General features: G+C 41.4%; 1 protein-coding gene across 1 annotated transcript in view; it reads left to right on the forward strand.

The window, feature by feature from the left end:
* The window catches only part of heca (headcase), a 530,564-nt gene that overhangs the window by 141,611 nt on the left and 369,656 nt on the right, over positions 1–19,297 (forward strand). The gene's annotated exons all lie outside the window — the stretch shown is intronic.

Below are 19,297 nucleotides of genomic sequence, written 5' to 3' on the forward strand. Positions count from 1 at the left end.
GCCTAGAAAAGAATCTGTCCCGGCATCCCATTTTATGGTCTTTTCCAAATTTTAAGATATATTCTCACTGATTAACATAAAAATTTAACCCTAAAAAGGCCCGGTGGTTAAGAAGCTTAACTACCCCCCCCCCCCGACGCTTTCATTAAATTCATCAGTGCCATCTGATTTTCAAAATTATTAGCGATTAGGAGGGTTTCTTCTTTGAAATAAAGGGTAAATACCGCTTCCATGATAGATCGTTTTATCCCCCGCCAGTGCAGTAAGTTACAATGATTTTCAGACTCGTCGGGTATTTCTCGGAAACAGACGAGTAAAAGGTATAGTTTTCATCCTGAGACTTAAATGTAATCGCTCTCAACAACAAAAAATGCCTTAGTGCAGGAGAATGGGAAAACACGGAAAACCATCCTCAGGACAGCCGACGGTGGAGACCAGCCTTCCGCCTGCGAATGTAGAGTTGGAAGGTAGATTAGACGCTGCTGTAAAGCCGCTATCGCGTAACTGACATATGTAGCCACCCATTGTTATACGATTTGTAAAACATAAAACAAACAACATGAATTACTAAATTACTATCTTGACGAAATCTGTTTTGTGTTTCATGATTATAATGTTATACTTCTGCCCATCTATGTAGCTCTTCGAGTGTCCGCATAAAACGTTGGAGAAATTTGCATTGAACAGAGTAAGCTGTGACAGTTCATAAAAATTACTCTGTACTATACGACTTCAAAACTAGGTTCTAAAAGCATACGTAGAATGCCTTTTCTCCTGTGGATTCTAGGGTTGTTAGTCTAACTAATCCTAATTTACAGAAAAAGTGTCATTAAATTGTGTAACGTTTGTTATACTGCGCTGTTGAATGTCGTTAATATATACTTTGATTGTGCGTAGGTTTGTATATTCGACTAAAGCACCATTTCATTTTATCAGCCTGTAGGTTGAGTCGCCTTGCTTTCTTCAAGAAACCGCTGTAATGTTTGAGGCCGGATATTGACTGCTAAGATTTTTAAAATGTCTGCTTTTTAGTCATTATTGTAATTAAATAGTTCTTCATATTGTGAGTAATTGATCTCTCTGTTCGGTAATTATGCACTCATATTTTAACGAAGCTGTGTAGAACATTACCTACAATATGCAGTCGGCTTCATATGAAAGGTGGCGTAATTTAACAAATTTCTCCTTTGAAACCTGCTTCATCACTAAGGAATTACACTTTCTTGTTGTGTTCTCTGATGTAATGCTTCTCATTAGTGGACAAATTTGGAGCTTCCTGTTCTGGAACGATCAAACATTTCAGGTTATTATGAAACTCCTTCAGAATTGGGAAGAGTGAAGGCTGTACGTGAAAAGAATGAAAGAAGGCTGGCTAGTGCATCGTAACCCATTAATGATCGTTTCGTAGATTTACCTTTGTGAATGACGTACGTTTCATCTTTCTTGATCAAATCGTTTCCGGTGCCTGGAAGCGACACGCTATAAAAAAAAATAGATACTGTACTTGTTGAATTGTACTTGTTGACGAGTTAGTTTTGCAGAGGGACACCAGTAGAGACCGAGCATACCGTACTCAAACTTTTTTTGCTAGTTTCTTTACGTAGCACCGACACAGATAGGTCTTATGGCGACGATTGGACAGGAAAGGCAGAGGAATGGGAAGGAAACGGCCGTGGTCTTAGTTAAGGTACAGCCCCAGCATTTTCCTGGTGTGAAAATGGGTAACCACTGAAAACCATTTTCAGGGCTGCCGACAGTGGGGTTCGAACCCACTATCTCCCGGGTGCGAGCCCACAGCTGCGCGTTCCTAACCGCACGGCCAACTCGCCCGGTCGTACTTAAACTAACAGCAGTCAATGTAATGTTCTTGTTGATTAGTTTGGAATGCGTGCTTTAAGGGTGTGAGGGTGGACGTAAAGCTTACGACATTCAAAGAAATCAATTTTACAAAATGTTTGTTGTTTTATGCTCAAATTATTGGGGGTTATTTTTCAGAAAAAAAATAATTGATATCTGAAATAGTTTTAAAAGTGATTTGAAAGGCAAGATGCTGCAACATTATTTTACATGTCATTGTGTAATAGTGTTTTTAGGGCGAGTACCTGAGAGTCCCAGGGCGAAAACTTATGCCCCCTTTACTTATCTGTTTCCGAGAAATGCCGATGAGACGGAAAAGTCTCTGGTCCTACACTGGCGGGGGAAAAACGATCTGGCTGAGAGGCGGTATTCACCTCCCGCCAAAGAAGAAATCCGCCGAGGAATGGATTCTATTTTGGAGTCGGAGAGCTATTTTCAAGGTGGGGGTAGAAGTTATTTAGTGAAAGAAAGGTTAAGAATTTGGAAAAGGCCAAAATAGATTCCTATTTCAAAGTATGTAACACATATTTATAGCTTGTTTCCCGCAAATTACACTTGCAAGAACCGTTTTCCCGATAATCGAGAAACTATCTAATATAAAACTGTTATGAATTGTTAATACCTATTAAATAAAAACATGAAAGAATAGTATATATTGTAATCACGCTCCATACGAAGACTTTGCCAATTTAGATACTAAAAAAAATCTTTTTTTCTTATGTAAAGCTTTACTTGACTAAGTGACCTACTCTTTATACCAGAATAGCATAATTCTTCTGCTTCCGATGGTTTTATTCAGGGGCTTGAGATGTTCTATTCGACGAGGAAGAATCAATCCAGCAGGTTGCTTTCTTGAGTGACCTATTTGACCACTTAATCTTACCACGATTTTACAGGGACTAGGGAAATTGGTATATGAACTTTTTGACAAACTCGGGAAGGGTACAGCAGATTGATAACTATAATACATTCGAAACGACAGCAACCTGCACATAACGTAGATAGGAAAGCGCAATCCAACCAGGGAAAATAAGTTAATAGTAATTTAACAGACAGTGGAAACTTCTCAATTACTTGCAAAAATCAGGAAACAACTTCAAATGAGGCGCTTTTTGTTTCTTTATTATCGCTCAATCACGCCTAAACTGCCGGACCAACTGAGCTAGGATACATGAATACATCTCATTTATTCATCTCAAATACAGTGCCGTTCAGTTTTTTCAATAATTAACATTTTCGGAATAGGAGAGATTAATATCCACGGATTTGGACTTCTTTTATGTTTTATGCACCAAAGCCAAAACAACGGACACATGATTAATCCTATCACAAAAATAAAGTTCTTCTTCTTCTTCTTCTTCTTAATTCTTCTCGTGATTATCCATATAGTTCCGTGGGCTATGCCTTACGTAGATAAATAAATTATTCTTCTTATTCGCACAACTACTTTTAACGGGCTATATTGTAATTATCAGCTACTCAAGTGCTGATGTATGCCAGTTGATGTGTCATATGCCCCCGAGTGCAACAGGTCATCGTGTTCCTGATAACGTCTGCCTGCAGCTGTTCATTGCCTCACGTCCCGTAGAGCTCAGCGCTCAACAGCCTCTGACTTACCCTCAAACTTCTTTGTAATACTGTATATCGTAGCCTACATTCTTAAGACACGTGATCCCCCTCCCCGTTAATTAATGTTAGAGCGGATGGTTGCACAGTTGTACCTCCTCTTGAAACAATAATCACCTCCACTCTTCTGATTCTCTTCCCTGAGCTTCTCTACCTGGGCCACTAGGATGTCCTTCCCCCAAAAGGTTTCTTCTGTTCTTATTATCTTCTGCAGTAGTTTCGAGTATTTAGGACCGGACGAGTTGACCGTGCGGTTAGGGGCGCGCGGCTGTGAGCTTGCATCCGGGAGATAGTGGGTTCGAAACCCACTGTCGGTAGCCCTGAAGATGGTTTTCCGTGGTTTTCCATTTTTACACCAGGCAAATGCTGGGGCTGTACCTTAATTAAGGCCACGGCCGCGTCCTTCCAACTCTTAGGCCTTTCCTATCCCATCTCGCCATAAGACCTATCTGTGTCGGTGCGACGTAATGCAACTTGTTAAAAAAGAAAACACCACTACATCTCGTCAGCAAAGGCATTTTTAATGCCTAAATATCATTAACTTTCTCATTACTTGCTCGATCGGTGAGAATAATGCCCGCAGACCGCAGCGGCATTCGCATTTCTCTGACGTGCATTTGCTGTTCGTGCTGCTTCTGGCACTGCCCAGCATTCGGAGCCATGCATGAGGGCAGGTTTGCATGGGCATCCGTCCATCGCACAGGACACCTGCCTGCGATTGTAATTTTCATCCAGCCAGCAATGATACTGTGCTTGACATCGTCTTCGATTGTGGCACTCGTAGTAATAACAAGAGTCGAGATATCTGAACCTATCGGACATCATCAGTGGTTCGTCGACTATGTGGACCAGACTACTGTGAAGTTGCAGAATTTATTTAGGCATTAGTACATTTATTTTTGTATGTATATTGAGTATTCAGCCCGAAGGCTGGTGAAATCCTCAATAGGTCCAACGAGGTTCAATATTATGATATTGATATATAGCACTAACATTTATCGTTTCCCCCATCGTCAGAACGTTTGATTCGAATCTTGGAGGTAGGTTGTAGAATGGAAGATTCAATAAGTTTTTTTTTTGGGGGGGGGGGGTAGAAAAAATGTACCAGATAAATTGCCGTATATACCGTATTTTTGAGGCGCAGCGTGGTAATGAATGAGTAGTCTTTGATGTCCCTGTTGATGAAAACAGGCAAAAAAATGTTGGGAACTTGATCCAGTTACTGTAAAGCTTTTTGAGGTACACTATTGGTTTCATTCCTAAACTATTTGTGTAATGTTCAAACCTCCGAGAGGGAGTGTGGGGGGGGGGGGGAGATAGGTACACTCTTGTTGTATATTTGTTTCATTCCTGGGTACCGTTTGTCGGGCTATTTGTCTGTCCCTTTGTGTAATATTCAGTTACTCGTTGGGCATTATTATCATTTTCATATTTGTCACTCAATTGTTACTCGCATCATCGTCTGCCCACTGTGTATTCTGATACGTATCTTACCGGGCGAGTTGGCCGTGCGCGTAGAGGCGCGCGGCTGTGAGCTTGCATCCGGGAGATAGTAGGTTCGAATCCCACTATCGGCAGCCCTGAAGATGGTTTTCCGTGGTTTCCCATTTTCACACCAGGCAAATGCTGGGGCTGTACCTTAATTAAGGCCACGGCCGCTTCCTTCCAACTCCTAGGCCTTTCCCATCCCATCGTCGCCATAAGACCTATCTGTGTCGGTGCGACGTAAAGCCCCTAGCAAAAAAAAAGATACGAATCTTCTTCTTCATGGCCTTTTTCCAGTTACCTCGGATCGGCAGTTTTGTTTTAGCCCAATTTTACGACCGGATGCCTTTCCGGGCGCCAGCTCTATTTGGAGGGATGTAATCACTATCGCATGCTTCTATGGTGGTTTGTAGTATTATTTATTTATCGTGTGGCTTTTGGTGCCGGGAGTGCCCGAGGACATGTTCGGCTCGCCTAGTGCAGATCTTTCTATTTCAGTCCCATAGGCGACCTGCGCATCTGGATGTGGGATGATGATGATAATGAAGTAGGGAGAGGGTGAAACCCGGTGTCGGCACGTAGCCTACTCCTGTCGAATAACACCAAGGGATCTGCTCCATCCGACGGACGAATCACCATCAACAGCGTCATTTAGTCGTTAGAAATTGTATACCTCCCCCCCCCCCCCCGCCGGCCAACATTCAGATGGTGAACCTTTTTTTCGACTAACGGGACTCGAACCGGCTAACCAAGGTGTCAGACCGTATAAACTTCACTGCCTTAACGATCAAGGCCACCAGGCGGGCTGTGGTTTGTAGTGTAATCTGTTGTCTGTAAATGAAGATTTGTATTAAAAGTAACACGAGCACCCACCCCCGAACTAGAGGAATAAACCAAAATTAAAAAATCCCTTACCTACTCTGCTGCTGTTCATTAAACGTTATACTTTCGCTGCTGTAAAACAACCCATCTTACAAGACAAAGGAGAAATAGATATGATCTTCGAAAATGTGGACGATATAGCGTTGGAAAGATGGCCTTCTTGATCTCCTAACATGCATAGAAATCATGCTCTTTTTTTTTTTTTTTCTATCAAGACAGTGTGGGCTTAGATCTGTCCATTCTAAGTGCCGAGGTTACCGATAGACGAAGGTTCTACTTCCCACTTCCCCAAGGATCTTCATAGGTTGTGCGGAGATAACTTGCTTTAAACAATTTTTCTTTCCGGGAATGACGTGATAACCGAGTGATATCGTCACTCGCTTCTCACCAGTGTGGCCGTGGTTCGAGTCCTGCCTTATGTATGTGGGAATTTGGAAATTAAGTCACGTCCCTGTGGTTGGGAATCCACGAACATCTGGAGGTCTCGTGGCTACGATCACCACCATATCAACAGTAACACTATTATACAACCTCGTTTGCTTCCTGCGTTTCTTTATGTTTATTCCGAGGGCCTGCTGGGTGAAAAGTGAGGTACTGACAGCGTTTATCAACAGCCGTATAGCGCATGCGTGTATGTGCACGGCCGACTTGATGCGTCGCTCTAGCTGGAGCGCAGCGAGGGATCCAGTCGGCCGTGCTATATGAAATAACACCTGTCGCGAACTAGATCCTCGGGCTGGGGACCACTTTAGCTGTCTCGTTGTCGAAATGACCGGCAGGAACGAGTTCCACTTCGTCATTTTCATTTATAAACTGTTTTTTGTGACTACCTGAGAACATGATTTAATTTTATAAACGATCATTATTATTAATTTATGTCCATTATTGAGCTTAACAGCTAGCAAGAAAGTTAGTGCCTTATCGTAAACTGGACGTTGGCTGTCTAGTCAGTGACCCCTGCTAGGCCAGTGGCCTCTGTTCAGGTGTTCTGAGCCAAAGTTTACTTGTGGTTTGGTAATTTCCCCTTGACGACAGCAGTTGGACTACTTATCCAAATATGACCCCGCCTCTTTTTCTTTAACGTCCGTAATCTTGGCGTTTCAACATGGCAATGCCATTGGCCATCAGCAGGCACGGATTTTGATGGCATGCCATCTTTTAGCTGGCTCATCATACACATTATTAATTTATACATAAATCCCTGATTACAGAAATGCATATTCATTAAGTCATTTTTTAGCAGTTCGTTACTTTTTTTTTGTTTTAAGCCATTTTTCTTCGTTCTGCGTTATTATTTAGTCATTCTATGCATTTACGTTGGGTTATCAACATATATGATTAATCATCCGAGCTTTCATTGAAAAAAATACTGGGAACATCAAAAGCTTTAGTACTCGGTTTGAAAACACTGTGAAATAAAGTAACCTTCTACAAATCTTACCGCACTCTTTGGAAATCCTCATCTCTAGAGTGTGATGAGACATTGCTTCTAATCTGGGTGGAATTGCGATGAGAGGGTGGAGGGGAGTATTATTATCAATGTAGTATGTAGGTACAGATAGGGGCTGCCTGGCCGAGGCGGTAAAGGCGTGCACAGTTCGCCCGGAAGGGCGTGGGTTCGAATCCCCGTCAGGAAGTAGCAAAATTTAAGAAACGAGATTTCCACTTCCGTAGGTGCTCATGGCTCCGAGGTTCACTCAGCCGGGCTAAAGCCAACCACTCTACCCCATCAAGTGCCGAGGCTACGGATAGTGGAAGACTTTACCTTCCACCCCTCCAAGGGCCTTCATGGCCTGTACGGAGACGACTTTGCTTTTTGTAGGTACATATTTATATTTCAGTCAGGTTGTTGAAGTATTCGAGTACTAACATATACGTTTTTGTTAGTTTCATTTTACACAGTGCAAGTTTTAATTATTCCTGTGCGATTCACTTTGAGTATTAGAATGCCAAAGATAAAACCATCTAAAGCTGCTCGTTGAAGGAAACTTACTTCACATTTCAGCAAGTGGTCGTATACTTTTCTCGCGAGTACCACGTTGAGAGCTACTCGCAGGACGAGAGCAACAAAATGTGATTTAAAGAACATTGTAGTGCCCGCTAGTACCAAGTTGAGAGCTACTCACAGGACGAGAGCAACAAATGTGATTTAACCCTGGATGAGAAAGGTGTAGTTGTTACAGCACTATGACTAAGGTGGAGTGTATGTGAACCTCGCATATTGAAGTTTAAATATGAGCCGAAACGTTTTGCACATTCCTTTACTATATTGAAGTTACTAACCTATCACTATACAGTATTATCAATTTAATGCAAATAAAATTATGTTCTTTAAAAATTATAGTCAGTCCATAAAATACAAAAAAAAGGTCACAAAAGAAGATTCTAAAAGGTACTTTTTACAAATGATGTTTTTTTTTTACACATTATAGCCAATGCAGCTACTGCAGGTGATTACTTTGCGTTCCTGGCATAGTGGTCTATTACAAACACCAGAGAAAACTTTTTTTTTTGAGGTCTTTACTTCTCGGACAGGCATCCTTGAAATCGAGAAAGCCTCTGTGTTGGAGCTCTGACTGGAATTTCTTTGTTGGCTGCTCTGCAAGTGCTGTTTTGATAGATACAGGGAGAGTTTCAATCAGAAATCGTTTCTCCATCCATGGAACCATCAGCTGCTCTCCTAATGTCAATAAAAACACGCCTAGGTTTGTTGAACTTCGACCTGCTGATGTTAGGTTATGGCGATGGATAATGTAGCCATTTAGACAAGCTTCATTCAGCAGAGGGTTTCGTTTTTACAAATGTTTGTCATCACTGTCTTGTTGTTTTACACAATTACACAGTTAATCAAGAAAACATGTACACAGTTAAATCTGAAATGGTTAAATGTGTGTGTAATGACCTTGTAAACCTATTACTGTCAATAGCTGAGAACAAGATTTAGCTGTGAGAGGTCAGATACCAGAGATAAGTGCTAGAACCTTGTATAAGTGAGTGGAAATAATGTCAGACTCACTTCAGTGCCCCACATTTGCAAAACCTACCAATATGAGAACCAGATAATTAAAATGCTGGGATTGTAATGTTTATACTCCTAAGGCTCAACTCACAAATTGAGCCCATAGCGAATCACAACTACACAGTAATATAGATTATGGAGCTAGAAGTTCACACCGAGTGAGTTGGCTGTGCGGTTAGGATCGCGTAGCTGTGAGCTTGATAAACAATTCATTGAAAGTGCACAAAATAGATTATCACTTTGAGTAAGGTGGGGTGAGGGGTTGCCCCAAGGTCATTATTTAGATAACTGATAAACACGCAGACCGAAGGTCACATTGGCACTGACTACCTCCTAGAGAGACAAGCAAAGTCAGGGAAGATGAAAAAAGTCAGTGCTACCAGCTTCAAACCACCTGACAATAAAAATGCTCTGGGATGTGGCTGCACCCCACCTTACTCATCCAGGGGTTGAGCACCGTAAGGCTCGCGAGTTACAGGTTGAGAATTACTCACAGGACGAGATCAACAAATGTGATTTAATGAGCACCGTAAGGCTCGCGAGTTACAGGTTGAGAACTACTCGCAGGACGAGAACAATAAATGCGATTTAATGTGCACCGTAAGGCTCGCAAGTTACGGGTTCAGAACTACTCGCAGGACGAGAGCAACAAATGGGATTTAATGAGCAACGTAAGGCTTGCGAGTTGCAGGTTGAGAACTATTCGCAGGACGAGAGCAACACATGTGATTTAAGGAGCACCGTAAGGCTTGCGAGTTACAGGTTGAGAACTACTCGCAGGACGAGAGCAACACATGTGATTTAAGGAGCACCGTAAGGCTTGCGAGTTACAGGTTGAGAACTACTCGCAGGACGAGAGCAACAAATGTGATTTAAGGAGTACCGTAAGGCTCGCGAGTTACAGGTTGAGAACTACTCTCAGGACGAGAGCAACGAATGTGATTCATTGAGCACCGTAAGGCTCGCGAGTTTGTCGGTAGTTCAGAGTGGGTTTTGGCCCTTGGGTTTCGTCCCTTAAGTTGGCCACGACTGGTCCGTGGTCCAACGGATCTGTACTCTGACCGGCCGACTGAGCAGAGGAGAGGTGACCACGGCTCTACCGTGGCTCTGCGCCTTTGCATTCGGGAGTCGGGACAGGTCTGGACCTCACGGCTGGCCCCAACCGTCGGCTGTTCTGAGAATGGTTTTCTGTGGTTTTCCATTCTCCTGCACTAAGGCGAATGCCGGGACAGTTCGTAGTATAGGCCACGGCCGCCCACCCCCTCACCTTCTCCGCACATCTCCTTCACCGTAACAAATGTCCGGGCCTGAGAGACGGCGAAACCGTTTAAGAGGCCCGTCTTCCCCGTCAGGGGAGGAATGAAAACGTTTAGTAGTAGTAGTAGTAGTAGTAGTCGCGAGTTACAGGTTGAGAACTACTCGCAGTACGAGACCAACATATGTGATTTTTAAAGAACATTGTAGTGCCCGCTAGTGCCAGGTTGAGAGCTACTCGCAGGACGAGAACGACAAATGTGACTTAAAGAACACTATAGTGCTCACGAGTACAAGGTTGAGAGAAGGTATAGTCAGTCCTCTTGCCACTGCCAGACATTTAAGTTAGGCAAAAAGGCTGGTATGTGGTTCATACCTGCCAACCCATCCGATTTACCCGGAAACTTTCAGTTTTTAACTCTTCTGGTTTTCCTATTTAATTTTACTTCTTCCTGTTTTTGAAGAATATAACTTCCAGTACGGAATATACTCTTCCTCTATGACATATTCCCATGTGCTTGTGTAATTTACGTAACCTCATTTTCAAGCGTATTTATTATTGATGCTGTATTTGGCGAGTGTATAGCCTGTCAGCCTTCCTGTATCGTGTTTCTCTCTCACTATAGCTGGGAATTCGGGACGGCAATGATCCTACAAGCGAGAGAGGCCACCGACTCCGTTAGTTAATAGGGACGAAAGAATGAGTTTGTTATTGTGTTGTTCGCGCGCTGTTTAACATCATCTTGTGCGTAGTTTCGCTGGAGGCGTAGGCCACGTGTTTTTTCTTGCGGTTTTGTGTTTTTTCCCCTGTGGAACTCGTAATAATGTATGAGACATATTGATCTGTTTTGTATGTGGTAGTTTCGCGTATTTCAGTGCATTAATGTTCATTCTTACTTAATAATTTTATTTACATGAATATATTTCATGGAGTTGTGTCGGTAACAGTTTCTGGTATTTTCTCTTCACGTTACGGCTACAAAACATAAACGTTATCTCCAAGTGTTCAGGGATGCATATAAAATTGAATTTCCGTTCATTTTACAGTCTACAGTCTATAAAGGAAACTATTATGTAGTTTATTCCGTATGTCGGTGTGATATAAATATTATTTTTCGTATGTGTGTGTCATAAATGAAAATTATTAGGTACAATTTCTTGTAACCATTTTTGTTTTCTTAGTTTAAGATTTAAAATTTAATGGTCAAGTCGCATTGTAACTGTAAATATGTATGCCTTTTATCTTGCCCTTTCTTCATTGACACCGCGGCTCAATATACTTGATGAAATCCAAGAATTAAAAAAATCTTACTATTTTTTATTTCTAAAAGTTGGCAGGTGTCAAGGTAGGTGCAGCTCACCTCAATTAGGGGTGTGCTTGAAAAGAGCTGCACCACCTCGAAACGAGGACACGAATTTACTTACTATGGGGATGTGATTTGCTTTTCATTATTGCTGTAATAGTAAGTACAGTATAATAAAACAGAGATTTACCTTCCACCCCTCCAAAAGCCTCTTGGCCTATACGGAGATGACTGCTTTTTTACTTGATTTGGAGCATACTGTATTACTATTATTATTATTATTATTATTATTATGGGTCTTATGGCGACAATGGGATAAAAAAGACTAGGGGTGGAAGGGAAGCGACCGGCATCTCGATGAAGGTACAGCACGGTGTGTAAATGGAAAATCACGCAAAACTACCTACAAGGTTGCCGACAGTGGGGGTCGAACGCACCATCTCCCGAATGCAAGCTGATGCTACGTGACCCAAACCGCGCAGCCAGTCAGTCGATTAATTCAATCAATCACTACTGATCTGCATTTAGGACAGTCGCCCAGGTGGCAGATTCCCGATCTGTTGTTTTCCTAGCCTTTTCTTAAATGATTGCAAAGAAGTTGAAAATTTATTGAACATCTCCCTTGCTAAGCTATTCCAATCCCTAACTCCCCTTCCTATAAACGAATATTTGCCCTAATTTGTCCTCTTCAGTTCCAACTTTATCTTCATATTGTGATCTTTCCTACTTTTAAAGACACCACTCTGACTTATTCGTCTACTGATGTCCTCCCACGCCATCTCTCCACTTATTATTATTATTAAGTGTAGTATATCGAATACTGGCCTTTTTTTCCTGCTTCGTTATCCTATGTTACTAAAAACGTTTATAAGAGAGTAAAGTTTCACATTCGGACGTAGCCATGTGGTCACTGCACTGCTGTGCTTTGTCTCTACTCGCTGAACCGGCCGCTGTTCCGTCATCTGCCCTGGACTTCCGCGTTTGCACTGTGCTCTCATGGCATTTGAGCTTGCCATGACTGAACGAAAGCACAGCGCTCAGCTCTTACCTTCAACTGAAATCGAACGCGCGGTAATCAGTTACCTACACATGGCAGATGCCGCCCACCCTCATCGGAGGGTCTGCCTTACAAGCGCTGCACTCGGCTAGAAATAGCCACACGAAATTATTATTATTATTATTATTATTATTATTATTATTATTATTATTATTATTATTATTATTACAATTAAATAGAAGTACGGCGTGATTACACAATTTAAAAGTCATTTAGTGTTTGAGTACACGTTGACTAAGTCTGCCAGACTGACGAATGCGCACGGCAAAAATGTATCCCTTCTACCAATGTTGCCAACACGGTGGTTCTTCCACTAAATCTAGGCTTTTTTTTCCCTTCATCAGTGGGTAAAAATTAACACACGGTGGGTAGTGGGAAATCTAATCTTTTTCATGCTTGTGTCAGTGGATATTTTGGTGGGTTTTCAATTAAAGTTTTATACGCAGTATAATACGGAGTATAAAAATGTTGTTCAGATTTAAGTCCTTGACGTTGACGTCCGTAATGCCAACAAAAGGCGACCCAGAGAAGACATGAATTGTGGACTGAGTTGAGGTGTAGGAGATTCCCTTAAAGTATGGAAGCTAGGAACGCTTCAAAGCGTCTTTCTTTCATAATAAAATGTCACTTCTTCCAATAATAATAATAATAATAATAATAATTTCGTGTGGCTATTTCTAGCTGAGTGCAGGTAGACCCTCCGATGAGGGTGGGCGGCATCTGCCATGTGTAGGTAACTGCGTGTTATTGTGGTGGAGGATAGTGTTGTGTGTGGTGTGTGAGTTGCAGAGATGTTGGGGACAGCGCAAGCACCCAGCCCTCGGGCCATTCAAAATAACCAATGAAGGTTAAAATCCCACGACCCGGCCGGGAATCGAACCCGGGACATTCTGAACCGAAGGCCAGTACGCTGACCATTCAGCCAACGAGTGTGACACTTCTTCCAATGTCAGATGCATGTAAGATTGTTACAGGGTCGTTGATTCTCCTTCTTGAACATCAGCTTGGACGAAACTCAAAGATGAATGTATCCGATGGAAAATTGCGTCCTTTGCAAAATTATCTCAAACCATGGAATCAGTTAATGTCTAGTGCAAAGTGATGAAATGCTACGTTGCAATCAGTTTTAGGAGCTGGCAACATTTGCACTGCCGCGCCTAGTATTACCATGGTCAAATATAGAATTGGAGAGAAAGTTTAGTCAGTAAAATATATATATATATATATATTTTTTGCTAGGGGCTTTACGTCGCACCGACACAGATAGGTCTTATGGCGACGATGGGATAGGAAAGGCCTAGGAATTGGAAGGAAGCGGCCGTGGCCTTAATTAAGGTACAGCCCCAGCATTTGCCTGGTGTGAAAATGGGAAACCACGGAAAACCATTTTCAGGGCTGCCGATAGTGGGATTCGAACCTACTATCTCCCGGATGCAAGCTCACAGCCGCGCGCCTCTACACGCACGGCCAACTCGCCCGGTTAAAACATTATTAAAACTAAAACCAAAAATAAAATGAGGCCTGAAGTGATGAATGTACTTTTATTGGTTCAGGCGGGACTGAAAAGAAACAAACAATGCTGCCACATGAGCTATCAAACGAAGTAATTGAATACTTAGGGACTGTGGTAACATATCAGACATCTGTTTCTACTACCGCTTCTTCCTCTGTGTCTTCTATCGAAGACATGAGTGATCTCGGACTATTAAGTAAGTTCATCGTGAAATATATTTCGAGTATTTTAAACGTTTGAACTACAAGGATACACTTACTTTTCTTGTTGATATGGCATAGTATTTTCGTAACTCAGCAAAGCTTAAGGAGGGGAAGCTAGTGGTTTCTAGTAGTTTTCAAGCGGCCATTTAGTGGGTAATTCTATTGCATTGTTGGCAACACTGCTTCTACCCTTCGTCGCAGAAAATGCTACATATTGTTCCGCGGGTCTCCACTAATTGCTGTGGCGTTGTGCAGTTCGGTTAGCTGCGACGAATGACATTTTGTGCATAATTCCGCTAAGTATTTTTCTTGATAATTAGCTGAACAGACAACAGGGTTTGCACATTTTGTTATAAATCCTAGTTTCAGGAGCTAAAATGTAATTTTTTCCCACAAAGTGCCTCTCTCCCCCCGTAATCGCTGCTATTTTGAATGTAATTACGTTTAAACACGTGGTAGAACAGCCCGAATCGGATGCTGTACCTGTTTATTTTCATCTACGATTCAAAAATGAAACTTACAGAATAGATCGCGCTGGGGCTGTACATTAATTAAGGCCACGGCCGCTTCCTTCCCATTGCTAGCCCCTTTCTGTCCCATCGTCGCCATAAGACCTATCTGTGTCGGTGTGACGTAAAAACATCTTGTAAAAAAAGAGAACATACGGGAACCGTCGAGACCACCTGTCTCTATCCACAGTACAGGCATGTCTTGCGATAATGTGCAACTGCAGTATCCTGTGTGAAATGCATTTCCTTTTGTTCAAGGACATCCGACATTGCCAACGAGGAACAGATGTTTACTTGCATATGTAGGCCTTTTCGCGTGAGTGGGTTGCAACATTCATGCATTGTAAGCTTTGCCTCTCTCTGTCTTTGTAGAGGAATACGACTCAGGAAGGTCTTTTAATGTAGTCGAACAGCTGCAGAGTGACCGACTACGGTGGTTAAGGGTGTTTAAGGCACTGAGATGTGTACCAAGTTACTATGTGATAATTTGGTGTGGCTGTTTCTAGCTTGGTGTAGCCCTTGTTAGGCAGACCCTCCGACGCAGGTGGGCGGCACCTGCCGTGTATAGGAAACTGCTTGTTATTGAAGTAGTTACAGGATAACTGGGGATAGCACAAACACCTTGTTCCGGAGCCAGTGCAATCACCCATGTAAAATTAAAATCGGGCCGGGAATCGAACTCGGGGCCTTTCGAACCGAAAACCACTGCGCTGACCATTCAGCCAAGGAGCCGGACAGAAGTTATTAAAAATTCACGATTTGTTTTACTAGTTCTTTTTTAAATATTTAATTCATGTTATTGGCTTTGCGTTCCACTAACTACTTGTTACGGCTTTCGGAGACGCCGAGGTGTCGGAATTTAGTCCCGCAGGATTTCGTTTACGTGCCAGTAAATCTACCGACACGAGGCTGACCTGTATGAGCACCTTCAAATACCACCGAACTGAACCAGGATCGAACCTGTGGGGGTCAAAAGGCCAGCGCCTCAACCGTCTGAGCCACTCAGCCCGGCCGTTAAATAATAATTTTAAAAAATAATTATTAAGCACAACGTGCATATATAATATAATGTGAATTCTACACAAGCATTACATACTTCGTGTAATATCCATAGATATATAGCAGTTCATGTACATTATTCACGATTCTTTCATCAGTCTTTAGCAAATGCACTGAGACTGTTGAAACAGGTCATTAAGTGATAATGAGAACAGGGCATGTCACAAAGTCGGCAGACACAGTCATCACTTAGGGTGTGGAATCCATTCGTCAGACATATCTTCCCATGGAACCCATGGGTGTCAAAGTGCGTGTATATGTGGCGTAATTTGTAGTTAGGCCCTCTCCAGACACTAGTCTTTGCTACTTCCGTGTTGAAGAACTCTGCTGGTGTTTGTTGTGCTTTTTGTCGTCTTTCTTCTAGTACCTCGATCGATGTAAGAGTATCCGGGAGTCTATATTTAGACTTAATGTCCTCCAAGGAAAATGATTCATTAGTCATTGCATATGTGAATCTTTTTTCTGTATTTTTTGAAAAGTGGGGAATTCGTTTCAGAAAACTTGGTTTTTATAGTTTCCAATCTTCACAAGGTTGGAGTAGTCAATTTTTGCCATAGTATAGATAATTCCATGTTAAGAAAACAGTATTGCTCTTATGGACCTACAACCCTCTTAGACTCTCATAATTCCTCATGATTAAGGATATTATAATGTACTTTTTATTGTATTATGAAAGAAAGAAAAATGATGAAGCATTTTTTGGACGTGCGTAATTAAAATAACTAAGTTACTGGAGCTTTTCTATTTCATAAATGCATTCGCAGGGAGGAAGAACAATGGCGTGAACAGCCACCGTCTTGTTGCCTTCCTTCATTTTCCTTCTGTGTCGCTCTGGTACATGTACTCTGTGAATCCTGGAAGCTTATTACTAGAGCCCGGATTTCCATGCAAATGCATGTTTCTTAATAAACTGGTTACACTTCTCAAACTTTGCAAATATTCGTTTTATGGCTTAACGATTCCAAATAACTGTTATTTTTCCCTGCATGTTTGCATGTTTTGGCCATTTTAGGAGAAAATTCATGCATAATGCATATTTTGAAGATTTTGGATTTTATAGCGAATATTTGGACGTTTAATATTGCATAATACGACTTTTCTTCTGATTTTGGCGTATATATAATGTTAACTTGCATGCTAGTGCCTTTTATGAATGTTGGTGTGCAGAATCTGGGACCATTTTTCCACGTTATATGTCGATTAATGAAGATGAGATAATGTATTCCTGGCATCCTATCTGACAACCAAAGTTAGTACATCAGGTAGATATCCTATAAACCAATTAACCAAGCACTTTCTTATCTGTTGCTTGAGTAAACATTGACGTAAGCCGGAAGTCCCCACCTCGATCTCTGTAATTCTTAGGAATAAAGTGCCCCAGTTATACATTGCTATAATGAAATTGTGCATTACTCATTGACGGCTCATTTGTTCGTCTATGTTAGTCGAATAAAACAAAACTTGTATCATACTTCTGTGACGCTGCGTTACTAAGATACCAGCTTACAAACCTTGGTTTTGCACTGAACCTTCCGTTGTTGTCTTGGAATTTCCTACCCGAAACTCTCTTCAAACGCCTTCGTTATCGCAGCACGCAATCGTTTGCAGTTACTGAGGACCTTCAAAAATGTCTGCAATCATCGCACGGAGAAGTAGCTGCGGCAGCTGGAGATAGGTCGAACAAAGTGATCCGTTCAAATCCTGACTGTGAATTCGTCAAAATTATATAAGACGCAGTGGTAAAAATGCAAAATACGTCCAATTTGACCTCACTTTGTCCCAGATGTCTTCATTTAAGTATGCATCTGCCACTTATGACGTACAAAGATCATTTTCTATGTTTATCTGTCAGCATACGAATGAGCTTAAATAAAGAAAGTTTGTACAATGTTACAAAAGGAACTGAATTTTGATAGTGCATATTTTCCACTTTGCTGTGCATGTTTTGCCATATGATAGGGCATGAATGCATGCATATTTTGAGATTTGATAATGCATGGAAATCCGGACTCTACTTATAACTGTTGTAGAGAAATCGTATGCTTATGTATTGCGTTATGTTTTAGTCTTTATATCACTGCGTACTTGTCTTGTGTTGAGTAGGCCTAAGTGTTATGATTGTGATTTATTAGCCTACGTGTGCGATTTCTTTCTTTAACATTCATTTATTTACTTTATGAATGAGGCTGAGAAAGAAACACAACTGAACTGTGTTTAATTTGCAGCTTACCTTCTTCCCTCTTTTATCCTGAACTTGAAAGCTGAATTTCACAAATATATGCTCCGCCGTTATTCCGTTATGCTGTGAACACCAAAATGAGCTCCCTCTAACCCTTTTCACAAAAATAATCTTCAGCTGTCTGTGTCGGTGCGACGCAAAGCAAAATATTGTAAATGAATTTCCCCATGAAAATTGTAAGGAATAAATAGATCTCACTTTCAGGAAGTAGACATTTTACGCTTACTTGATGGACGTTTTGACAGTGTCACAAATGAAGCTCTTAACCTTTAGAACGTTGTTCGCGAAATGGTTGTCGCTATCAACAAGGCTGTTGTTGTTTGTCGCGAAATTGTTAGCGCGAGATTTCTCCAGGCGTCTCGTGGAGGTCATTAGCTCAATAGGTTTTTCTTTCTGATGGGTTTACGAGCCATCGACTCGCATAGGTCTTATGGCGACGATGGGATTGGACAAGGCTAAGACTGGAAAGGAAGTGACCATTGCCTTAATTATGGTACACCCTGGTACTCGTATTAAAATGAGAAAATACAGAAAACCATCTTCAGGGCTACTGACCGTGAAATTCGAACCCAACAGATGTAGAATTTAAGTTAACGGCTTCTCGGCCAGAACCGCGCAACCAACTCATTCGATGAAGTTATATTCTCTCAGTGTCTGACAGCTAAGCATGCATTCCTTTGGCTAACATAATACAGTCGAACCTCGATATCTCGAACCTCCATTACTCGAATGTTCAGTATTTCGAAGTAACTTAAATTTCCCGAGCGGTTGTCCTATTCTTCACGTGTATTTAGTTCTCTGTTACTCAGAATTCGGTTACACGAATTTTTCGATTTCTCGAAGCAAACATTTCCTCCCTTAACCCTCCAAGTGATACGTAAAAACCTCTTAAGTGATAAGCGACTGTAATGTCTTGGTACAAGTTTCTTTTAAAAATTCATAAAAATACAAAATGACAGTAAAATATATCAATTACATATCATTTTGTTCAGCATAAACTAAAGAATGTGATGATGTAATAATATTGGGCACATGCCTTGATTCCATTTTATTGTGGGTGGTGAATTACATTTTTTAACTTTTGAAAAAACAATATTTCAAATTTCACTGTATGTAGCTTCAAAACTATAAAAGACCGAAACAAAAGGTAAAGGTATAAAATGTTCGCCATTTTGTTAGCAACAAAAGACTTAGAGTACATATTTACCGTAAAACTAAAGAACAGAAAGTTATGTACAAAAAACCAAAACTATGTACATCTCGTCGGGCATAATTCTTTACTTTGAGTCA

Source organism: Anabrus simplex, chromosome 8 (genome assembly GCF_040414725.1).
Source record: "Anabrus simplex isolate iqAnaSimp1 chromosome 8, ASM4041472v1, whole genome shotgun sequence".
Lineage (NCBI taxonomy): Eukaryota > Metazoa > Arthropoda > Insecta > Orthoptera > Tettigoniidae > Anabrus > Anabrus simplex.